Source organism: Balaenoptera acutorostrata, chromosome 11 (genome assembly GCF_949987535.1).
Source record: "Balaenoptera acutorostrata chromosome 11, mBalAcu1.1, whole genome shotgun sequence".
NCBI classification, from domain to species: domain Eukaryota; kingdom Metazoa; phylum Chordata; class Mammalia; order Artiodactyla; family Balaenopteridae; genus Balaenoptera; species Balaenoptera acutorostrata.
In genome coordinates this window covers 101,298,339-101,323,714 of record NC_080074.1, presented here as the reverse complement: position 1 = coordinate 101,323,714, position 25,376 = coordinate 101,298,339, and the positions used below count along the sequence as shown (strand labels likewise).

At 49.7% G+C, this 25,376-nt stretch overlaps 1 long non-coding RNA gene across 1 annotated transcript in view; it reads right to left on the bottom strand.

Moving 5' to 3' along the window:
* LOC130709244 (uncharacterized) overlaps positions 1 to 25,376 on the bottom strand; it is a 37,533-nt gene that overhangs the window by 7,802 nt on the left and 4,355 nt on the right. Inside the window, exon 2 of the long non-coding RNA XR_009009753.1 lies at positions 9,726 to 9,899. This is a non-coding gene — a long non-coding RNA (uncharacterized LOC130709244). The remainder of the gene's footprint in view (positions 1 to 9,725; positions 9,900 to 25,376) is intronic.

Here is a 25,376-nt window from a genome sequence, read left to right as displayed (position 1 = left end):
ATGAAAACACCATCATCCAAAACCTATGGGATGCAGCAAAAGCAGTTCTAAGAGGGAAGTTTATAGCAATACAAGCCTACCTAAAGAAACAAGAAAATCTCAAATAAACAATCTAACCTTAACCTAAAGGAACTATAGAAAGAAGAACAAACAAAACCTAAAATTAGTAGAAGGAAAGAAATCATAAAGATCAGAGCAGAAATAAATGAAATAGAAACAAAGAAAACAGTAGCAAAGCTCAATAAAACTAAGCTGGTTCTTTGAGAAGATAAACAAAATTGATAAACCTTTAGCCAGACTCATCAAGAAAAAGAGGGAGAGGACTCATATCAATAAAATTAGAAATGAAAAAGGAGAAGTTACAAGGGACACTGCAGAAATACAAAGCACCCTAAGAGACTACTAGAAGCAACTCTATGCCAATAAAATGGACAACCTGGAAGAAATGGACAAATTCTTAGAAAGGTATAACCTTCCAAGACTGAACCAGGAAGAAACAGAAAATATAAACAGACCAATCACAAGTAATGAAATTGAAACTGTGATGAAAAATCTTCCAACAAACAAAAGTCCAGGACCAGATGGCTTCACAGGTGAATTCTATCAAACATTTAGAGAAGAGCTAACACCCATCCTTCTCAAACTCTTCCAAAAAATTGCAGAGGAAGGAACACTCCCAAACTCATTCTATGAGGCCACCATCACCCTGATACCAAAACCAGACAAAGATACTACAAAAAAAGAAAATTACAGACCAATATCACTGATGAATATAGCTGCAAAAATACTAGCAAACAGAATCCAACAACACATTAAAAGGATCATACACAATGATCAAGTGGGATTTATCCCAGGAATGCAAGGATTCTTCAATATACGCAAATCAAACAATGTGATACACCATATTAAAAAACTGAAGAATAAAAACCATATGATCATCTCAATAGATGTAGAAAAAGCTTTTGACAAAATTCAACACCCATTTATGATAAAAACTCTCCAGAAAGTGGGCATAGAGGGAACCTACCTCAACATAATAAAGGCCATATATGACAAACCCACAGCAAACATCATTCTCAATGGTGAAAAACTGAAAGCTTTTCCTCTAAGATCAGGAACAAGGCAAGGATGTCCACTCTCACCACTATTATTCAACATAGTTTTGGAAGTCCTAGCCATGGCAATCAGAAAAGAAAAAGAAATAAAAGGAATCCAAATTGGAAAAGAAGAAGTAAAACTGTCACTGTTTGCAGATGACATGATACTATACATAGAGAATCCTAAAGATGCCACCAGAAAACTACTAGAGCTAATCAATGAATTTGGTAAAGTTGCAGAATACAAAATTAATGCACAGAAATCTCTTGCATTCCTATACACTAATGATGAAAAATCTGAAAGAGAAATTAAGGAAACAATCCCATTTACCATTGCAACAAAAAGAATAAAATACCTAGGATTAAACCTACATAGGGAAACAAAAGACCTGTATGCCAAAAACTATAAGACACTGATGAAAGAAATTAAAGATGATACAAACAGATGGAGAGATATACCATATTCTTGGATTGGAAGAATCAATATTGTGAAAATGACTATCCTACCCAAAGCAATCTACAGATTCAGTGCAATCCCTATCAAATTACCAGTGGCATTTTTTACAGAACTAGAACAAAAAAATCTTAAAATTTGTATGGAAACACAAAAGACCCCGAATACCTAAAGCAGTCTTGAGGGAAAAAAACGGAGCTGGAGAAATCAGACTCCCTGACTTCAGACTATACTACAAAGCTATAGTAATCAAGACAATATGGTACTGGCACAAAAACAGAAATATAGATCAATGGAACAGGATAGAAAACCCAGAGATAAACCCACGCACCTATGGTCAACTAATCTATGACACAGGAGGCAAGGATATACAATGGAGAAAAGACAGTCTCTTCAATAAGTGGTGCTGGGAAAACTGGACAGCTACATGTAAAAGAATGAAATTAGAATACTCCCTAACACCATACACAAAAATAAACTCAAAATGGATTAGAGACCTAAATGTAAGACCAGACACTATAAAACTCTTAGAGGTAAACATAGGAAGAACACTCTTTGGCATAAATGACAGCAAGATCTTTTTTGAACCACCTCCTAGAGTAATGGAAATAAAAACAAAAAATAAACAAATGGGACCCAATGACTTAAAAGCTTTTGCAAAGCAAAGGAAACTACAAACAAGACGAAAAGACAACCCTCAGAATGGGAGAAAATATTTGCAAACAAACCAACGGACAAAGGATTAATCTCCGAAATATATAAACAGCTTATGCAGCTCAATATTTAAAAATCAAACAACCCAATCCAAACATGGGCAGAAGACCTAAATAGACATTTTTCCAAAGACATACAGATGGCCAAGAAGCACATGAAAAGCTGCTCAACATCACTAATTATTAGAGAAATACAAATCAAAACTGCAATGAGGTATCACCTCACACCAGTTAGAATGGGCATCATCAGAAAATCTACAACCAACAAATGCTGGAGAGGGTGTGGAGAAAAGGGAACCCTCTTGCACTGTTGGTGGGAATGTAAATTGATACAGCCACTATGGAGAACAGTATGGAGGTTCCTTAAAAAACTAAAAATAGAATTACTATATGACCCAGCAGTCCCACTACTGGGCATATACCCTGAGAAAACCATAATTCAAAAAGAGTCATGTACCACAATGTTCACTGCAGCTCTATTTACAATAGCCAGGACATGGAAGCAACCTAAGTGTCCATCGACAGAAGAATGGATAAAGACGATGTGGCACATATATACAATGGAATATTACTCAGCCATAAAAAAGAACGAAATTGGGTCATTCGTAGAGACGTGGATGGATCTAGAGACTGTCATACGGAGTGAATTAAGTCAGAAAGAGAAAATCAAATATCGTATATTAACGCATGTATGTGGAACCTAGAAAAATGGTACAGAGGAACCAGTTTGCAGGGCAGAAATAGAGACACAGATGTAGAGAACAAATGTATGGACACCAAGGGGGGAAAGTGGCAGGGGGGTGGGGGTGGTGGGATGAACTGGGAGACTGGGATTGACATGTATACACTAATATGTATAAAATAGATAACTAATAAGAACCTGCTGTTCAAATAAATAAATAAAATAAAATTCAAAAAAATAAAAGAAGGAAGGAAGGAAGGAGAAGAGGGAGGGAGGGAGGGAGGAAGGAAGGAAGGGAGGGAGGAAGGAAGGAAGGGAGGGAGGGAGGGAGGAAGGAAGGATGGGAGGGAGGAAGGAAAGGAGGAGAGGAGGGAAGGAGGGAGGGAGGAAGGCACCAAGAGAGGGGACAGCAGGTTTCCCCCAGGCTCCTCAGGGACACCACCTGAGCCCTCGGCATTTGCCCCCCAGCATCCTTCCTCCCATACCCACAGCCTGTCCATCCCAATTTCCACTCCTGAAGCTACAACCCCCCACCCTGCAGACCTAGTCCACTCCTACAGTGCTGGGCAGGCTTGGAAGGACTGGCAGAAATCACAAAGCCTTAGAATATCAGAGCAGAATGGGCATTAGAGACCTCCAACACCACGGCCGGAGTGGTACCACATGGCAAAGGCCTGATGAGCACACATTATGTGCGGGGCACTGCCTGAGGTTCTCTGCATCTTGCTTTACCTAATTCAGAAGGGACTACCTGGCTTTGATCCCAACTCTGCCACCTAGACCTGTGTGACCTCAGACAAGTTAGGCAACCTCTCTGTGCCGCCATGCCCTCATCAGCAAAATATAGAGGATAATGAGACTCTGCCCCAAAGAGTTGTTGTGATGATGAAACGAGTTAGTACAGTTGATTCTTCTCGTTCTAGGTGGTGATGTCCTATGAAGTCACTATGGACACTGAATTAGAGAATATTGAACCAGTGTTCCCGGGGGGGAAATCAGGGAGGGCAAGGTTCCCGGGAGCAGTCACATTTTCATCATCCAGTCAATATGTTAGCTTGTTTTATGTGTGTTTCTGTTTAAAGACACTTTTTGTTTTTTGGCCTCGCCACACGGCTTGCGAGATCCTAGTTCCCCGACCAGGGATCGAACCCGTGCACCCTGCAGTGGAAGCTCAGAGTCCCAACCGCTGGACCACCAGGGAAGTCCCTAAAGACACTTTATTTAATATAAATTGTTGCTTCGTTAACATTGACCTCACGGCCAACAGCACTACAGCTCAGGCCTGAACAAAGTTGGTGTAACACAGGTACTTTCTCCACAAGGCATGTCCCAACCTTCTTGTGCGTGGGAACCTTAGCACTTCAGCGCTGTGCTTGGGGGGCGTTTTAAACAGCAAAATCACCAACAGAAAGCACAAACGTGAGAAAAACGTGGCACCAAATAGACTGTGAACAGGAGAGACGGAGCTGAAGCAAGATGGCTGAGCTACTCCCCGTTCAGCTGGGAACATGAGTGTCCAGCAACTGCCAGTTGTCAATGCTCTGCACACACTCTTGAAAGACCGCAAAGTACTTTGAGTATTGATTCGGGGGATTGCAAATAAATTTTAGCAAGTAGGCGAGTTCGCAAATACGGAATCCACAAATAGTGAAGATCAACTGTATAGAGGAAGTCCTTGGAACAGGGCCTGGCATGTAGGAAGCACTGGATGAATACTGGTGTTAATACTTTGTAAGCTTTAGGATACCTACCGAGATGGATATTGCTATTCCCACTTAATAGATGAGGAAAGGGAGCGTCTGAGAGGTTAAGGATCCGGACCAGGTCACAAAGCGGGTCAATGGTGGTGTCAGGACTTGAGCCCACATGTGGGCCTAGCTTAACCCTTTTCTACGCTGCCCAGAACAGGGACCCCAGCTCTTCCCATGCTTGCCTCTGCACAGGCTCACACAGGCTGGTTCCCCCCCACCTGCAGACAAACATCATCGCCTGTGTTTACACCAGAGCTTCCTTTCCCAAACCTCTTGACTCTGAGACGCCTTAGGAACAAAGAGGTTTCCCGGTTTCCTGCCCGGGCTGGGGCATTCCTCCCTCTGGCTGCAGCACCCCACCCCCAGGCCTTCTCTCCCCCGCGCTGCCTCAGCACCTCCCACCCCACACCAGCCACCAAGGCAGTCTGGCAAAAAGGCTTGGGGACAAGTGGATCCTCTCGGCTGGCCTTACCCAACGGAGAGCAGAAGTCCCAGGAGAAAGGAAGGCGAGATGGGTGCTGAGGAGGAAGAGGGGCCCAGCCCCAGTGAGCAGGGAGCAGAGGGGAGGCTGGGCAGATGGAGGGACAGGTGTGAGGGGCAGAGAGACCCTGGTGCCCACATCCCACTAGATCTGCAGAGAAGCCGGCATCCACCTGGACCAGACGGGTAACCTGCCACCCTCCCAGGCCCGGAGTCTCTGAGTGGGTTTGGCATCCCCTCTGAAAGCTGGGAAGGAGTGCCATTCTGCAGCAATTTGCACCTCTGTTTACCCGTTAACAGGGTCGGTAACCTACGGCCTGAAGGCCAAATCCAGCCAGCGGCCCGTTTGTGTACAGCTCACTAGCTGAAAATGGTTTGTACGCTTTTAAACGGTTGAAGAAAAAGAGAGAGAGGAGGAGGAGGACAGAAGACTCTGTGTCACCCACAAAGCCTAAAATAGTTACTTTTTATAGAAAAAGCGTGCCCACCCCTGACCAGGATTGACCCAGCTGTGGCGGCCCTTCGCCCACGCATCCCTGGCACGTGACACTGGGTGTGTTATTCGATTTCTGGAAGGCTCGGTTTCCCCATCTGTAAAGCCAAGGCGGGAACAGCACCCGTGTCCCAGGGTTGTGAGAGTGAAGCCAGGTGTAATGGACGCCCAGCCCTCAGCCCAGAGCGCCCTCTCCTCCTGCACGTGGTGCATTCTGCTAGCCGATGGCGGCAGCGGTGGTGGCACTAAGTGTGTGATGGGAAGATGAGGTGAAGAGTCCCCTCCTGACCAGCTGACCTTCCCCATGTCACAGAGAAGTGGGGAAACTGAATCACGGGGGTGACTCATCTGAGGTCACTCGGCTATAAATAGGATGTGAAGGCCCTTGGCACCTCCCTTCCACCCCCCGCCGCATCTCCCCCACCCCTGCTCTCGCACCCCTGCCCTCCGCACTTCTCCACACTTCTGTCCTGGGTCCCACTCTCACAGGACCTTGCTCTTCTCAAGAAGCTGATTGCCCTCCACTGCTGTGTTAGTTGCCAACAGCTGAAGTCATTTCCCATCCTAGGGGTATTTGCATTTAACGCGCACCTCCTAGACCCCCAAACATCCACAGGTATTTCTCTCTAATAGAGAGAACGCCAGGCACAGTGACAGGTGCTCAGAGCCGTGCTGAAAATCACAGACGCCACTTCAAACCAAAGCATCTCGGGAATTCCCTGGCGGTCCAATTGTTAGGGCTCCGCGCTGTCGCTACCGTGGCGCAGCTTCAATCCCTGGTCGCCGAACTAAGATCCTACAAGCCGCGTGGCGCGGCCAAAAAAAAAAAAAATTGTGACCACAGTCTCTCAGATCCACTATCCAAATCCTGTCTCACCCGTTTAGCTCACACTCTGGAGCAGACAGACAAATGTAAACACAGGATCTGACCACTGAGTCCAGCTCTGCCGTGGTCCAGCTGGCCCCCCAGTCCCCTCCCTCACCAGCCTCCTGAAGTTGAAGGATGCAGGGTCTCTCTGAGGTCACATAAGAAGGCCCAGGCCACTTCCATCTTTTGAGATTACCGGTACATATATTTTATATAATGAAGAAATGCCCCAAGCATGGTTATGGAACTTGTGGTCTATTTTAAACATTTACTTGCAAAGTTTACACTTTCGACCCCAAAGGATAATGCAATCTAATGGTGCTGATCCTCAGAATAATTTCAGGATTTATAACAAATATTCACGTATCCTGAACTCTCAGGCAAAGTGGTCTAGTGGGGAGATAGAGGGGAGTTTACAGAGGAACAGCAGCGACTTCTTTCAGTTCTGTGGGCGTGTCTCTGTGATGATTGCAGCTCACTTTGTTGGGAGATGAAGTCCATGAAAATGAGACAGGAGTCCAGGGGTGAAGCTCCTCTCACCCGGCTCTCCAGGGAATTCCTAGACGCCCTCCTACAGCTGAGCCTGGCTGAGTGGCTGCTCTCGCCCGAATCCTGGACCTAATCTCTCTTCTCTTGCATCAAGCCTGCCTGGAAGGCCATCCGCTTCTCCTCCTGGCTAGGTGCAAATTCCCTTTCCGTTCCACGAGACCTGCCATCACCCTGCTCTGCCCTCTCTCCCTCTCCCTAGTCCCAGGAGAGTCACCAGCTGCTTCTCCTCCTAGTGCCCAAAGCATAACTCAAGTACTGTAAGTACTGGAAAGGAAGAGGAACTTTACAGCTACAAACACTGCCTCGGCCATGTGATCAAGGTCAACATCAACATCATAGGTCACAGTGATAGAACATACCCTTGACATGTAATGAAAATGGGACTTGACCTCTGTCATCTTCCTCCCCAAAACCCATAACCCCAGCCCAATCATAAGAAAAACATCAGACAAATCCCAATTAAGGAACATTCTGCAAAATTCCTCCCAATTGTCAAGGCCATCAAAAACAAGGAAAGTCTGAAAAATTGTCACAGCCAAGAGAAGCCTAAGGAGACAGGATGACTAAAGGTATTGTGGGATCCAGGATAGGATCCTGTAATGGAAAAGGAACATTAGGTGAAAAATAAAGAACTTTGAATAAACTGTGGACTTCACTTAATAATAAGGTATCGATATTGGTTCATTAATAGTGACATGTGTACCACATTAATGTTAGATGTCAATAATAGGGGAAACTGGGCGTTGGGTATACAGGAATTCTCTGTACTACCTCTGTGCAGTAATTCTGTGAATCTAAAATTGTTCTAAAATTAAAAGTTTATTATTAAAAAAAATGACTTATGGGGGCTTCCCTGGTGGCGCAGTGGTTGAGAATCTGCCTGCCAATGCAGGGGACACGGGTTTGAGCCCTGGTCTGGGAAGATCCCACATGCCACGGAGCAACTAGGCCCGTGAGCCACAACTACTGAGCCTGCGCGTCTGGAGCCTGTGCTCCACAACAAGAGAGGCTGCGACAGTGAGAGGCCCGCGCACCGTGATGAAGAGTGGCCCCCGCTCGCCGCAACTAGAGAAAGCCCTCGCATAGAAACGAAGACCCAACAGACCCAAAAATAAATAAATAAATAAAATAAAAATTTTTTAAAAAATGACTTATGAATGAGTGGCTCTGTTTCATCCTTACCCACCTCCAAAGCACAAAGTACTAGGCTTAACTAGAGGGCAGAGTGGCGGGCGGATACGAACGCAGGCTCCAGCCTCAGACACGTGAGGTCTGAGACCTGGCTCTGCCACTCACTGCTGCTATGTCCTGGGGGGGTTACTGGACCCCTCTAAGCCTCAGGTTCCTTCATTTTAACGGGAAGGAGTGGTAACTACAGCAACAATTTCGTGGAACTGTTGACAAGATTAGTGTGTAAAGCCCTTAAGTCAGAAAATTTTCGATGTGCTGTTGATCTGTTGTGTGGCCGGGACCTAAGGACATCTGGGCGCACGGCTGCCCGTCATGGGGAGAGCTGAGTGGCCAGAGGCCTCCACCACGAAGAGGGTCACGTCCTCTTGAGGAGGATGGAGTCCAGGGGAAGGGGAGGAAGGCAGGTCTGGGAGACCTCCCGTAAGTGACCACACTCAGGGGCCTCCTTGGAATGCGGGAAGTACAGGGTGTTGCGTCCACTACAAAGGCTACAGACGCATCCTGCTCTCTGTTCATGACCCAGAGCACAATGGCCGGAAGAGCCACTCGGGGCCCAGGCCCAGCAAAACAGACAGTGTCTGCGCCTCCCCTCGGAGTCCCCACCTCTCGCAGGACCGCTGGTTGCACCACCCCGCAAGGAAACCACAGGGAACCTGGGCCTCCAGCGCCCTCACCAGCCAGGCCGCGGCAAGGCCACCTCAGAGTGGCCAGGCCAGCAGGGCCCTGAGCCCACCCCTCGGAACTTACGGAGCACAGCTGTTCGTGGGCAGCCCTGGGGGGCACCTGCTGTCCAGACAGGTGGGCAGAGGCCTGTGCTGGACCAGCTGGGGCACGAGTCCTGCTGCTGCCGCACGGCCTTGAGCAATCTCTAACCCCTCAGTGCCTCAGCTTCCTGCCCCGTCCCGGGGAGAACAGGCCTGTCTGCAAAACCTCACGCCCTGGGACTTCCTTGGCGGTCCAGTGGTTACCACTTCGCCTTCCAATGCAGAGGGTGTGGGTTTGATCCCTGGTCGGGGAGCTAATATCCCACATGCCTCACGGCCAAAGAAACCAAAACATAAAACAGAAGCAATATTGTAACAAATTCAATAAAGACTTTAAAAACGGTCCACATCAAAAAAAAAAAAAAAAAAAAAAAAAACCCTCACACCCCAGGAATCAAAGAACCCAGGTGGATAGAGGGGCAGAGGGCCCTCCAGCCCCCCAGCTTTCTCACTCCCCAGGCCGCCCTGCGGCTCCGCAGCTCCACACAGCAAGCAGCAAGGGCGCTGGGGGTCCCCGTGTGCTCTTCAACATAGAACCCGCTGATCCCCGCAGGTGAGGGTTGGCCCCATTTGAATGATGTGGAAACTGAGGCCCGGGGGCTGAAGTGACCTCAAGTCACCCATCAGGTCAGTGACAGAGCTGGTCCTGGGGCCAGAATCCTCCTCTGGTGCCTCTTCCTCACCTCAGAGCAAAGAGGCTTCACTGCTGTCCTCAGCTGAGTCGGCACACCGGATTCCTGAGTCTTCGCCTGGCCTGGGCTTGACGCTTCATCTCTGTGACCTCCTGGTCTTCATCTACCGTATGGGGAGTATAAGCACGAAGAACATCCAATTTCTTTGAGGGATTCTGGCAGTCTCTGTGGGACAGACAAAACAAACAAAAAAACCACCTCAGTTTCTGCCCTCGAGGAGCGTAAAATATAACAACAATAACTAAAGTTTGAAAATCGCCCTACAGTCTGCCTTTCCTTTTCTCACTTTTCCTTCAAAGCAGGCAGGTGTAGTTAGTGCTGTTTTACAAACGTGGGCTCGAGATGGAAGGGGTAGCCCAAGTGGAGAATTGAGATGTTCTGACTGAATCCCATTGTACTTTCTCCCTGAGGCACCATCGCCAAAAGAACTAGAATGTAAGCCAAAATTTGATGATGACCGTTGTTTCATGTAGGACTCTCTCAGTTGCAAGTGACAAAAAAAAAAAAAGGGGGGGGGGAGGAACAAAAACAAAATAGTGAATAGGAGCTCACTTAACTGAAAGGTCCAGGGGTCAGGCTGGGCTGCCTTTCAGTGCAGCCTGCCTGGGACCTCAAAGACCTGATTTCTCTCCATTTCTCAGCAGCTGTCTTCCTCAGGCCACATGTGATAACAAATGGAGACTGTGGTTCCAGGGTTTGTGCATCCAGGTTCAAGTTCATCAGGGAGGAACCCCTACCTCTCCCCCAGAAACCACAGCTGAAGTCTCACTGGCTCTGGGTGGAGCCCAGATCCCTCCCCAAACTCATCACTGTGGCTTTGGTGATCCATCGTGGCTTTGCCCAATGAGGCTGAATTATAGAGCTGGATCAACCACACCCAAAGCAAAGGGGCAGAGAGAGGGTGGGGAGGGAGAGAGTCTTAAAGGAAATTTGAGATACCGGAGGATAAATACCCCAACTTCGGTCTCCTCCTGCCCTCCAAACAGATGGTCCAGGAGGCCGGGTGAAGCAGTGTACAAGGTCAGAGCAGGTTAGAGAGGGTTGGCAGAGGGAGGCAAACAGAAAATAACCAGCACACCAGGGTGAGGCCTAGATTCACCCCTGCCCACCACTCTCAGGAGCAAGCCCGAGTTCTCAGCCTGGGGTAGCAGGTGCTCCGGCCACACTTTCTCCCTCCGACCTCAGTCCCCCTCTCTCACCACCCCGACGCCCAAGCCTCTTACCCCAGACCAACATAGCCCTTCCCCAACTTCCCACCTTGCCAGCTGCTACTCCCTCTGCTTGTAATATACTCTCTCCCTTCCCCACACCCTCCCTTTCTTTACATGTCGAACTCCTATTCATCCTTCAAGGCCTTTTTCTGATGGCACCTCCTCCGTGCAGACTGCACCAAGTCCCACACTCAGAGTATCTCCTCTGTCCCCACAGCATCCCTACACAGAGCCCATCAGAGCAGCTGTGGCCTTGTCCTGGGACCGTTTACCTGTCTGTTTCCCTGTCCAGCTGTGAGCTCCCTGGGGCTGGGGACTGAGTCTACTCAGCTCTCCGTCCTTGGCTCAGTTGCACAGTCAGGCACATAGTTGGCCCATAAATATTCACTGAATATATGAATAAAAGAGGAGAAGACTTCTGTGTCCTTCTCATCCCCCCCTGCCCTTTTCTGGTCCCACAACAGAGAAGCAGCGCGGGCAGGAGTAAAGAGCAAGAGGAACACGTACCCCAGTAGCCCCCCGCACTTTCCTCTCCCAATCCAGTTTCAGGCTCTGCCTTACATAACACGGGAAGCCTTTCTCCTTGGCCTTTCTATTGCTGGAAAGTGCTATAGGTGTGAGTTGTGTGGACCTGAGGAAAAGGTGTTCTCCACCAGGCCCTCTACCCTGTCCCCAGAGCCCCAGGGCTATGCGGGCTGCCTCAGCAGGACTTTCTCCAGAGCACAGCCCCTCACGGGAGAGGTCCGCACCAGCTGGCGCGACCACGAGGGGTACCCTGCTGCCCCTGCTTATTAAGCACCTACATTTGTCAATGCCTCTCTGACCAGCCCAAGGGGACAAAATTCCTTCCTTCCTCCTTCATTCACATAGCCATTCATCTACAAACAGGGTGTCACGCACTGAGGACACAGCAGCGAATGAACACAAAGGACCTACAGTCTAGAGGGGGCGACAGATACTGAACCGGAAACAATTTGTGTGAGGAGACCCGAAAGAAGGGGAGAAGGGGAGGGGGAAACAAGACAACAGCTGCAGAAAGCTAGAAGCAGAAGGGTCTGAACAGGCAGCTCCTCCTCCCCTTCCAGCCTGAGCTCCAGAAATCAAGGGACCAGGAGACAAGCATCAGTGGGCAGGAGAGGCTTTGCTTTGTTTCCCCGGGGGCATCACAGAGGACCACAGGCTGGGGGCTGAAACACCGGGGATGCGTCCCCTCACTTTCTGGGGGCCAGCAGTCTGAGATGGAGATGCAAGCGGGTCGGCGCCTTCTGATGGGCAGAGTGGGAGGGCGGTTGAGCAGGTCCTTGTTTTGTTGACCCTTAGCCCTGCTGTACTCCTGAGAGGGCCACTTCCCTAGCACATTTCCGGGCCTGGCTGACTCACTGGACAGGAAGGGAAGGGCTGCAAGGGCTGGCGGCCGACCAGGGACCCCTCATCTCTGGCCACGCCCAGCACAGCCTCCTGGGGAGCCCACACACACCAGCCCTCCCCTCTCTGCGTGTCCTGCCTTTGCTAGCAGGTGGCCACTCAGCCCTCTTGGGTAGGGGGATGCCACATGGGCCCAGCTGTCCCTCCCTGGATGGTCCCTTATCCAGGGGCCCAGCTGCCCTGAGAGGCTTCCGCTACAAGTCACTCATCCACCCACACATACTGAGCCTTCGCTTCCCTTTCAACAAATAAGTATCAGCACCCACCGTGGACACCATCTAGGCCCTGGAGATACAGCAGCAAACGTAAGGACTAGCCACGGCCCCCGTGAAGTTCACGTTCAAGTGGATGGAGACAAAGACCAGAAAAATCAACATATACCATGTCAGCTGGTGATCAAGTCAACAGAGGGAGCAAAGCAGGGGAGACGACAGGGATGCATGGAGTGGGCAGCCAAGAAGCCATCTCCGATAAGGGTCCTTTGGAGCCAGGCCCAAAGAAGGAAGGATCCTGGGGGAGAGGGATCCAGCTGAAGGAACAGCAGGAGCCCAGGTCAGAGGTGCAGTGTGCCTATCAGTTTCAAGAAACATCCTAGGGACTTCCCTGGCGGCACGGTGGTTAAGAATCCGCCTGTCACTCTTTTAAAGTGTGCATGGGGCTTCCCTGGCGGCACAGTGGTTGAGAATCTGCCTGCCAATGCAGGGGACACGGGTTCAAGCCCTGGTCTGGGAAGATCCCACATGCCACGGAGCAACTAAGCCCATGAGCCACAACTACTGAGCCTGCGCGTCCGGAGCCTGTGCTCCGCAACGAGAGGCCACGATAGTGAGAGGCCCACGCACCGCGATGCAGAGTGGCCCCCGCTTGCCGTAACTAGAGAAAGCCCTCGCACAGAAACAAAGACCCAACACAGCCAAAAAAATAAATAATAAATAAATAATAAATAAATTAAAAAAACAAAAGTGTGCATGGATATGTATTACAGGGGGGAAAGGTGGGGAAATGTATAGTCATACACAGGGGGAAGAAGAAGGGAACCTGCATGTCCCCTTGTTGGCTATATACTGTAGGAATACATGCCACTCAGTCTTTGTTAGTTCTGAAGCTTCCTGAAGTGTGCTGACATTTGGGCTGCACAGAGACCCTCACCTTCACTTTCACCTCCTCTTCTAGAATTGCTTTGCTCTATTTTTGTATATATAAATATGTTATGATGATTATTAATAATGTTAATGATATTGCTGCAAATGGTGCCCTATACAAGGTTTGGCTTCTTGGAACATTTATAAACCCAAACCAATACCTGTCACCTCTTATGTTGCTTTCAAGTCCTTCCATTTTAAGTAACTTCTTTTTATCTTACAAGTCTGCCTGATTGACCTTTGAACTTATCCACCCCTAAAAGCTGTGCCCGGTTCTCTGGGTCAAGCTGGATGGTGATGAGTAGCAACACACACTTCTCTTCGCTCCCTCCTGAAATTTGCTTAAAGCTGAGATAAGTAAGGATTCTGACACTAGTGCATTGTCCCTGGAGCTAAAGTCATTCTATGGATGTTTGCTTATTAGTTTCAGGACCCAAAACAACACAATTCCCTCCTCCTTGATAGCTCCTTCATATCTCAATCCTGCAGTCCTTACTCAGGCAAACTGTGCACTGCCAGAGGGGCCCTGGGCTCTGCCACACACCCAAAGGAGCTCTTCTCAGTGTATTTCTAAATGGCCTTACACCTGGTGGAAGAAACTGAAGGGTTCCTCCAATGCAGTTGCAGTCTGCAATCTGCTGAGTCAGGGCTCTCATTTGTGTCCAAGTTGGCCTGATATGGACTGCATCTGGTTTACACATAGATGGGTCCTGTTGGGGTATGCGCACGGACATGTGAGTGTGCATATATGTATGCCCTCTGTGAGACAGACATATATATATATTTACATATATATATATAAATATATATTCACACATCTCTATATATTTTAAGGTATTGCACATCTATGTTTAAAATATATATGAAAGAACTCTAAAAAAAAAAAAAAGAACCCATCTGCCAATGCAGGCCACATGGGTTCGAGCCCTGGTCCAGGAAGATCCCACATGCCGTGGAGCAACTGAGCCCGTGCGCCACAGCTACTGAGCCTGCGCTCTAGAGCCCGCAAGCCACAACTAATGAAGCCCGCGTGCTGCAACTACTGAAGCCCGCACGCCACAACTACTGAAGCCCGCGCGCCTAGAGCCTGTGCTCCGCAACAAGAGAAGCCACCACAATGAGAAGCCCGTGCACTGCAACAAAGAGTAGCCCCCGCTCACCGCAACCAGAGAAAGCCCGCGCACAGCAACGAAGACCCAATGCAGCCAAAAATAAATAAATAAATGTTTTTTTTTAAAAAAAGAAACATCCTAGAGTCCAGGGTGTGTGTGTTGGGGAGGGTGAGTGGGGACCAGATGCACCGTTAAGGTGTGGGCATCATATCACAAGCCCTGAGGAATTGGGGTTTAACCCTGAGGAACTGGAGATTTTAAAAGTTGAGAACAAAATGTCCCATGTCCTCAAGGAGCTTCCCATCTAGAATCAGAAGTGGAACAATCCCCAGCAGGGGCTATGTTGACAGTGGGATTCCTGCTAAAGGTTCTTGGAACGCCGCCTCAAGACAGAAGAGTGTTCTCTGCCAGCCCCGGGGAGACACTGCCTGTCTCCGTTTAGAAGCCTGCTGTTCTGCGTCAGGGTCGGCTTTCGACTCGTTGTCCCCAAAGCGGGTGCTTGCTTGTTTGTTCATCACAAATTTAAATTGAGGGGGAAAGTGTCGTAATCTCTCGGTTAACCACTTTGCCTCAGAGAGCTGAGCTGATCCAGCCACAGCCAACCCCGGGCCATGGAAAGCAGAACACAGTGCATGCACGCGTGTGTGGGGCGGGGCGTGCATCAACACACTGCTGCCTTCCTTCGTCCCTTCCAGCTTTGGGGTTTTCCTGGGACTGTTCCTCTCTTCTGGAGGGAGGGGCAGGGGGCGGGTACAGGAGATGGGGAAGGAGTTGGGAGGCACACTGGAGACGTTTTGTGGCAGAAACAGATTGTGTACAAGCAAACGGGGCCACCAGAGAGAGAAATATGAGCAGAGCCCATGTAAATGGAGTGACCGAGGGCATTCCTGTGGTTCTAAGGATTTGGGAAAACAACTTGCAGATCTGGACAAGTTCACGCAGGGAGGGGTACAGTGTGATGGACCAGGGCCAGAACTAAAAATAAGGCGGTGTTTCTATGCCCAGCGGAGGCGTTAGTATCTGTGGGACTGTGGCAGAGGAGAGGGGAGTTTCAGCGCCCCCAGGCACAGTGAGGCCAGAGAAGAGGAGAGCGAGGGGTTGGCCAGGCCTCCGTCTCAGCAGTGAGAGAGGATGACGCTTCCCGCAAAGAGGAGACCTCTCTCCTCTTCCCAGCTGGGAAGCCGAAGCCCAGAGAAGGCAGAAGTTGGGCAGGGAAGGACTGAGGCAAAGGCTGTCGGCAGCAGAAGAAAGACTCCAGGCAGTTACCGCTGGCCGGCCCTGGAGGCTGGCCCATCCCTGCCAGAGTAGCAGAGAGGGGTGGGGCCGCCTCCAAACCTCCTCCCCAGGGAGCAGTTAAGGAGCCCAGGAGTGGCCTGGAGTGGAGGGAAGGGACACAGCACTTACTGGGTGTTCACTAGATGGGGGTGTTTTCCATAGGGTCCCACAATGATCCTGAAAGGTGGGTATTTCGTTCCTTTTTTACGGATTATGAAAACAGGATTCTGGACTTCCCTGGTGGTCCAGTGGTTAAGACTCCGTGCTGCCACTGCAGGGAGGGAGGGAGGGAGGGAAGGAAGGAAGGAAGGAAGGGAGGGAGGGAGGGAGGGAGGGACGGGGGGAGGGAGGGAGGAAGGAAGAAAGAAAAAAAGAAAGAACGAAAGGAAGGAAGGAAGAAAGAAAAAAAGAAAGAAAGAAAAAAAGGAAGAAAGAAAGAAAGGAAGAAAGGAAGGAAGGAAGGAAGGAAGGAAAAAAACAGGGTTCAAAAAAGACTACAGACTCACATAATCCCAAGGCCACCCAGCATGTCAGTGGCAGAGCTGAGACTGGACCCCACGGCTCTGCCCCTCAAGCCTGCTACTCCTCTGCCACCTGTTACTCATCTAAAAGGCAGAAAGGGAAGCAGACCCTTTCCAGGTGGCCCCAGAGGGCAGAACAGGGACAGGGGTCACAGGTGGGGAGGAAACCTTTGTAACAACCAGAACTACCCGACAGTAAGTGGCTGGCCTCAGGAAGCGGCAAGCTCACGCAAAAGCTGGCTGCTGGGGACCATGAGAGGGATCCAGGAGAGGGATCCAGGAGGTTCCCATCACTCTCCGGGTCTGTGCCACGTGGAAGCAGCACGGCAGCCTGCCCTGCCTGGGTCTGACATTGCCCTTGACCTGCCCTTGGTGTGGGAAGGAGGGAACCTTGAGTCTGGGAAGAAGAGAACCGTCTCTGGAAGCTGCCTGCTAATGGATCAATCATTCAAGCAGTTTGCGACCCTAATATCCAGCACCAAGCCGTCGGGACAGAGCCCGGCCCTCTGGCTGCTGAGCACCTTCTAGGGCAACAGCGCTCCCACACAAAGGGAAACAAGCACGCCAGACCCAGGCAAGAGGATGTTTGCTGCAGAAACAAGGGCTAATTTATGTGCCGCCTCCCAGGTTTATAAGGAGTCAAAAGACAGGACAATGGGACCTGGAGAACCCAGGGAAAGCGCCTTGTACTAATAATTATAGTGTTAATAGTGTTATTCACAGCTGTCTTTTTTTTTTTTTTTTTTTTGAGCATTTACTATGTGCCAGACACTGTGCTGAATGTTTTGGATGCATTGTAGGATTTAACGCTCAGAGCTCCCCTGTGAGACAGGTGCTTTTATCACCTTTTTACAGACAAGGAGACAGGCCCAGAGAGGGGATGTAACTCGCCCAAAATTGCACAGCGAACGTGGCAGAGCTGGGACTCAAGCCCAGATCTGTCAGACTCCAAACGCCGAGTACAAGTGAGGAGCTGGTGCTTCTGCCATCTCTGCCCTGATACAGAAATAGCTCCAAGATAGAGCGTAATCATTTCCTATGGCTGCTTAACAAATTACCACAAACCAAAACACACATGCTTATATAACATTTGTGTAGGTCAGAAGTGCGAGCTAAAATCAAGGTGCCAGCAGGACTGTCTTCCCTTCTGGAGGCTCCAGGGAGAATTCATTTCTTTGCCTTTTCCAGCTTCAGGAGGCCATACTCAACCCTCACTCAGTACGTGGCCCCTTCCTTCGGCTTCAAAGCCAGCTTTGCCATGTCTCTCTGACCTTTACTCACATCTTCCCCTGACCACAGCCAGCGAAGACTCTGATTTTAAAGATCCACATGACTAGACTGGGTCCACCTGGATAATTCAGGATCAACCCCCCATCTCAAAGTCCCTTTTACCATGTAAAGTAACACATTCACAGGCTCCAGGGATTAGGGTGTGGACATTTTAGGGGCCATTATTCTGCCTAGCACTTATAATAAAGTGGGGAAAAAGCAAATGCACCAGTAGCAAGGTACTTAAAAAGGGAGGGAGGGAGGAGTGAGTAATTATATGTATTAGTATTTGCATAAAGGATACATAAAACCAGCATTGGTTATTGGAGGAGAACCAGGCTGATGGGGGACAAGGCTGGATGGTGATATTTTGTGTTATTACAGAAGTGTTCAGGGCTTCCCGGGTGGCACAGTGGTTGAGAATCTGCCTGCCAATGCAGGGGACACGGGTTCGAGCCCTGGTCTGGGAAGATCCCACATGCTGCGCAGCAACTAGGCCCGTGAGCCACAATTACTGAGCCTGCGCGTCTGGAGCCTGTGCTCCGCAACAAGAGAGGCCGCGATAGTGAAGAAGCCCGCGCACCGCGATGAAGAGTGGCCCCCGCTTGCCACAACTGGAGAAAGCCCTCACACAGAAACGAAGACCCAACACAGCCAAGAATAAATATAAAAATAAATAAATAAATAAAAGATTACTAAAAAAAAAAAAAAACTATTAAAAAAAGAAGTGTTCAAACACACACAGAACTAGAGAGAATAGTCTAGTGAATCCTTCTACCCGTCACCCAGCATCAACAGTTACCACCGTTTTGCCTTCTAGTTTCATTTATCTCCCCACCTTTTGGGAAAGGACTGAAAATGTATAGCAAATCCCACACATCGTATCACTCTAGCTTTAAAAACTTCAGTATGTAGCTCTAAGAGACAGGGGGTTTTCAGAAGTATACCACAACTCCATCATCACACCTAATAAACTTTAAAAATAGTTTCTTGGGCTTCCCTGGTGGCGCAGTGGTTGAGAATCTGCCTGCTAATGCAGGGGACACGGGTTCGAGCCCTGGTCTGGGAAGATCCCACATGCCGCGGAGCAACTGGGCCCGTGAGCCACAACTACTGAGCCTGCGTGTCTGGAGCCTGTGCTCCGCAACAAGAGAGGCCGTGACAGTGAGAGGCCCACGCACTGCAATGAAGAGTGGCCCCCGCTTGCCGCAACTAGAGAAAGCCCTTGCACAGAAATGAAGACCCAACACAGCCAAAAATAAATAAATAAATAAATAAATTTAAAAAAAAAAAAAAGTTTCTTACTATCATCTAATACTTAGTTTATATTTAAATTTCCCTAATTGCCTACAAACTTTTTTTTTTTTTTAATAATTGGTTCGTTTGAATCAGGACCCAGACAAGGCCCTCATGCTGTACTGGGTTGAGGTGAGTCCTAAATTTCTCTCAATCTATAACAATTTCCAGGAGATACACTCTTCCCTCTCTACACTTTTCTATCTTTATTTCTCAATCATGTAAATGAATGATCTACACAGAAGTTAAATTCAGGAGACAATACAAATCTAATGCTGCGTGGAGAGTTAAAGGATGGGGGTGAAGAAGAGCATCCCAAGCAGGGGACTCAGGAGCAGAGAGGACGGGGGGGAGGGGGGAGGGGGGCCCTGCCGAAGCCCCCGGAGGTGGGTGGAGTCAGGGAGCCCAGGGGTCCAACATTCTGGGGGGTTTCCTGGTCTGCTTGGCAGAGGTAGGTGGAAGGGTTGCAGGGACACCAGCGACAGCCTAGGCTGCAGCATCCTAAGGAAAGTCCCCAAAGGGGACTTTATAAATAAATAAATAAAAGGATGATGCAACCTTATCTAAATGTGCAGCCTGCCGAGAAACCACAGGAAACCCACTACCCACCAAACCGAGCCTAGTGTTACACCAAAGCACCCCCAGACCGGACAGCGGAAGAACATAGAGGCGGATAATCACGAAGGACAGAGGAGCCGCTGAAACTCCCAGAGGTGAGAGACCTGAGCTCTGTGCCAGCTCTGCCTTCAGCCGTCTGCAGGGTCCTGTGAAGGTCACCTGCAGATGCAGCACCTTGAGTAACCATGGCTGGGAGAGCGGGGAGTGAGCAATAGTATGCACCAGCATGTGCCTGGATTTGCATAAAGAAGGTTACATAAAAACCAAATGAGAGTGGGACTTCCCTGGTGGCGCAGTGGCTAAGAATCCGCCTGCCAATGCAGGGGACACAGGTTTGAGCCCTGGTCCGGGAAGATCCCACATGCCGCAGAGCAACTAAGCCCGTGTGTCACAACTACTGAGCCTGTGCTCTAGAGCCCACGAGCCACAACTACTGAGCCCACACACCACAACTATGGAAGCCCGCGTGCCTAGAGCCTGCGCTCCACGACAAGAGAAGCCACCGCAATGAGAAAGAAGCCCATGCACTGCAACGAAGAGTAGCCCCACTCGCGGCAACTAGAGAAAGCCTGCACGCAGCAACGAAGGCCCAACACAGCCAAAAATAAATAAATAAATTTATCAAAAAAAAAACAAAAAAACAAATGAGAGTCAAAGAGATCCTGAGTACGGAAGGAGCAGTGGAAATTCTCCCCACCTAATATTACAAACAGCCAGATCCCAAAGCCCCACTCCTACCACCACTCCCCATATTATCCCTGACTGAAAGAGGGGTTGCTGCAGGATGAATAGGAGTTTGCTGGGAATAGGAAATTTACTGTAAGTGAAGAGAATGACAGAGTCAAAGGAAGAGAGGCGGGAATGAGCCCAGGGCGTTCAGAGAATTAAAACGAATTCAAAGTGCTAAATCAATGTGGGATCTTGGATTGGACTCTGGGACAGGAAGAAGACATTAGTGGAAAAACAGGTGAAATCTGAATAACATCTGCAGTTTAGTTAATAGTACTGTACTTAGTTTTGACAAATAAACCATGTTTTTTTTCAGATGTTGACATTGGGGGGAAGCTGTACTATCTTTGCAACTTTTCTGTAAACCTAAAATTATTCCAAAATAGAAGAGTTAGTAAGAAAGAGAGAGAAGGAAAAAAGACAAAAAGAAGAGCAGTGTAAAATGGCTAAAGCATATAAGATGCCAGAAGGGGGGAATGCGTGATGGGAATCGGCAGAGGCCGGCTTACCGGGGCCTCCTGTGCCCCACCACGGGGTCCAGACTCCATCTCTCTGCAGGCAGCACTCCACGGCGATGTCCCCTCTTTCTGAACCCTTCCCACAGGCCCCAGGGGGACACCAGCCACAGTTTCTTACCTTCATGTTCATCTTAACTATATTTCACCTGCCCATATGTGCCTGAACACACACACACAAAGATCCCAGGTCTGCTACACACACACACACACACACACACACACACACAGAGCTCATCTAGGAGGGGCCCTGTGTCCAGCCTCTAATCCCCCTTAGGAATCTAGAACCATCACCCAGAACAGAGGTCAGCAGCCATCCCCATTCCCCGTGGCGGAGGAAAAGCAGTCATCCTCCCGGCTCCGCAGCTGTGAAAAGGGAGGCTCAGAAGGACAGCCTCCAGCAAAGGCAGGACCAAGGCGCAGACTCTCCACCTGTCTTCGGCCCCTAAGACTCAGACGCTCAGCTTGCTGGGGGCACCTTCAAGATGGCACAACCCCTCGGGGGTCACCTGCAGTCCCTTCACCCACCTCCACAACCAAAGGACAAGACAGACAGAGAGAGCACCAATGTTAACACAGCCACTTACGCCGTGCAGAGGTAGTTCAGCACCCGGGTCCTGGAGCCAGACCACCTGGGCTCCGCTGCTTCCTAGCAAGGGAATTCATGCGGCCTCCATTTCCCCATGTGTGAAATGGACATAGTAAGACTCTCAACCTCAGAGGGCCGTTTGAGGATTAAACGGGTTTACGCATAGCAGTTGTGCCCATCCAAGTGTTCGTTCCTTGGGCTTATTTTTTCATCTAGTGTCTGCAGAGTACCTACTGTGGGTACTACAGGTGCTGATCATCTATTGGGGGACATTTTTTTAAAAAGATGCATGAAACATGAAATTACTGGGAATTCCCTGGCAGTCCAGTGGTTAGGACTCTGTGCTTCCACTGCAGGGGGCACGGGTTCGATCCCTGGTTGGGGAACTAAGATCCACATGCCTCGCGGCTCAGCCAAAAAAAAAACACACACACATGAAATTACCATCCAGGACAACGTCTGATCAGAGTCTAGTGGGTGATTCAGAAAGAAACTGCTACAGGAGCGCTGAGACGGAGGGCCAGTGCAGACTGGGATGATCGAGGATCCGAGCTGGCCTCAAAGATGGGGGCTGCTTATGGGGTAGAAGAGAAAAGGATGGGCCAGGGACTGGGGCAGAGGGAAGAGGAGGTGGGAACCCAGCCATAGGTGTGGGTGTGCATGCAGTGTCCCAAGAGAGGGAACAGAATTGTAAATACTATAGGTTATGACGAGAGAGCAGAGGGCCTTTATGATGAGCTTAGAATTAGGACATGAGCCTTTCATACATTCAGAAAGTATTTACTGTGCACCTGCTCTGTGTCAGGTACTGTTCAGGCCCTTGGGATACTTCTGAGAACAAGACGGTCACAGTCTCTGCTCTAGAGGAGTTTACATTCCCGCGGAAGGAGGCAGATTATAAACAACACACATACTAAGAAAATTCTTTCCTCTGTTAGAAGGTGATAAGTGGGATGGCAAACAATTCAGCAGTAAGTGGAGCCGAGAGGTTTTCGAGCAGGAAAAATGAGCGAAGCAAAGCTTTAGGAGTTATGACACAAAGATGATATTAAATATGAGTTACTTACAACTCTTCCTCGCCCCCCACCCAATCTTCTAAAGTGGATAGATCCTGAGAAATATGATTTGTTTTGCTGCGCTGGGGTAGTGGGAAGCGGAGGATCAGACTGGAAATGCCGAGTGAGAGCTACGCGGCTCCGCATGAAGCGGAGGGTGAGGGCCGGAGGCTGGCAGGGGCTGGGCAGGGGTGCAGGAGACCAGGCAGGCGTGGCTGCACAGAATGGAAGTTTGAAGAAAGATCCAAAAAGCATTTTGAGAATGGTGTTCTCTGGCATGCAAGCTGTCACCCCTCATCCAGTTCTCCGTGAGATCTTCATAAACTCCATACTCTGCGTGGGTGGTCTCCACATGGACTATGCGTGTGTTCAACGCGCTGAAAAGAAGTTATGGTGGGAGTAGGGCGGCCCAAGGCAGCCCACGCCCAGTGACATGGCAAGGCAGTCGGTCCAGTGATGTGTGCAGACTGGATGAGCGAATGACAGGAACGCGGGTAGGAGGATGGGACAGGTGTTTGGACTGAGGAAGGGCTTCGAGGACATGGCCCCATCTTGGGTGGAGCGGGAGGAAAGAAAGCTGAGCAATCAGCACGGAGCTGGACTCAGAAGCCCTGAGGTCTGCTCTTTCCTCTAAATCCCTCTCTCTTGGGTGGGGAGGGATAAATTAGGAGGTTGGGATTAACACATACACACTACTGGGCTTCCCTGGTGGCGCAGTGGTTAAGAATCCACCTGCCAATGCAGGGGAAATGGGTTCGAACCCTGGTCCAGGAAGATCCCACATGCCACGGAGCAAATAAGCCCGTGTGTCACAACTGCTGAGCCTGCGCTCTGGAGCCCGCAAGCCACAACTACTGAGCCTGCATGCCCTAGTGCCCGTGCTCCGCAACAAGAGAAGCCACCGCAATGAGAAGCCCGCGCACCGCAACGAAGAGTAGCCCCCGCTCGCCAAAAGCCCACGTGCAGCAACCAAGACCCAATGCAGCCGAAAATAAATAAAATAAAATAAAATAATTTTTAAAATAAGCCCACGTGCAGCAACCAAGACCCAAGGCAGCCAAAAATAAATTAAATAAAATAAAATAATTTTAAAAAACAAACAGGGGCTTCCCTGGTGGCGCAGTGGTTGAGAGTCTGCCTGCCAATGCAGGGGACACGGGTTCGAGCCCTGGTCTGGGAAGATCCCACATGCCGCGGAGCAACTGAGCCCGTGAGCCACAACTACTGAGCCTGCGCGTCTGGAGCCTGTGCTCTGGAACAAGAGAGGCCACGATAGTGAGAGGCCCGCGCATCGCAGTGAGGAGTGGCCCCCACTTGCCACAACTAGAGAAAGCCCTCGCACAGAAACGAAGACCCAACACAGCCAAAAATAAATAATAAATAAATAATAAAAATTAAAAAAATAAGCACACATGACTTTACAATTCTGCAGGTCAGAAGCCCAAAATGAGTCGGCAGGATGACATTTGCTCCCTCTGGCAGCTCTAGGGGAGAATCTGCTTCCTTGCCGTTTCCAGCCTCTGGAGCTGCCTGCATTCCTTGGCTTGCGGCCCTGCGTCCCTCCCATCTCGGCCTCTACCTCCACGTCTCCCTCTCTGGCTCTGACGCTCCTGCCTCTTCTTCTAAGGACACATGGGATTACACTGGGCCCATGAGTACATGCCACGATAGCCTCCCCATCTCAAGAGCGTAACGTAATCACATGTGCAAAATCCCTTTTGCCATGGAAGGTAGTATCTTCACGGATTTGGGGGGTTAGGATGTGGGCATATCTGCGGGGACATCAGGGTTAGGGAAATGCTCTACAGGCCCTCAGATATCATGATGAATTTAAGCTCAAAAGAAAAATGGTGGGAGGAACAAGGGGGGATGCACGTCCAGGGAAAAGAGGGGAGCAGAGGACAGAGGAGCCATGCCTGAGGGAGACCCACTCCCTTGCAGTTTTTTCACAAGTTTGCAGAGAGCTCCTACGGGCCAGCAAGGGACTGGATGCTTGGAGAACACAGAAACTAACCAAATGCACGCGTATCTAGAGGAGCTCGCCTCCAAAACGTGTACACAGGAGAGATTACGATGAAGGCCAATGAGTCACGCAGCAAAGATCCAAACAAGGTAATCCATGGAGGAAAAGACCGAGTGTTCAAGGCTTCACAGAGTGGTTGACATTTGAGCTTAGTAAGAGGAGCAGCAAAGACGTTTCTAGAAGGGAAGGGAGTGAACCAAGATGGTGCAACCCCAGGGACAGCGAGGGAGAGGTGTCTAGAAAGAAGGGCTGGTCAGCAGGGTCATGGCAAGGAGGAATGGCCACCAGTGTGGCAGCTGGGAGGCCTTAGTGGCCCATGAGAGTGGGTTCTCCAGCCGCCCCCCATAGCGGGAAGCAAGAACGGTCCCAGGCAGACGGGCGTGGCCAGTCCTCAGCTCCCCAGCCCTGTGTTCAAATCTTACCACCAGGTGGGGCACAAGAGCCAAAGTGAACCCTCAGCCAGAGCAGGGGTTTTTCCAGAAACAGGATGTCCTGAGGGAAGGGAGGAAAAGTTTTCCCACTCCATCACCACAGAGGCTGGAAGGCCTCACTGCCTTCATGTGATCTCTGACTCAGGGGCTTACCCAGATTTTCCCCTTCCAGTTAAAGCAAACCATATTTTTTCCGTTGCTCCCTTTCTTGGTTGCCTGTAGGACTCAACGCCTCTAACAAACACACTTTGGGGCGGAGGCTCAGGGCACCACAGAATGGAGGGGACCTGACATCTCCTAATTCAAAATGTCATTGTACAGGCCCAGACAGAGGAGGTGGCTTGTCCAAAATAAACCAAAGGGTGGGATCAAGAACAGAATTCAGATCTCCTCACTCACATTCTCAGGACTCCTTGATTGTACGTCATTTG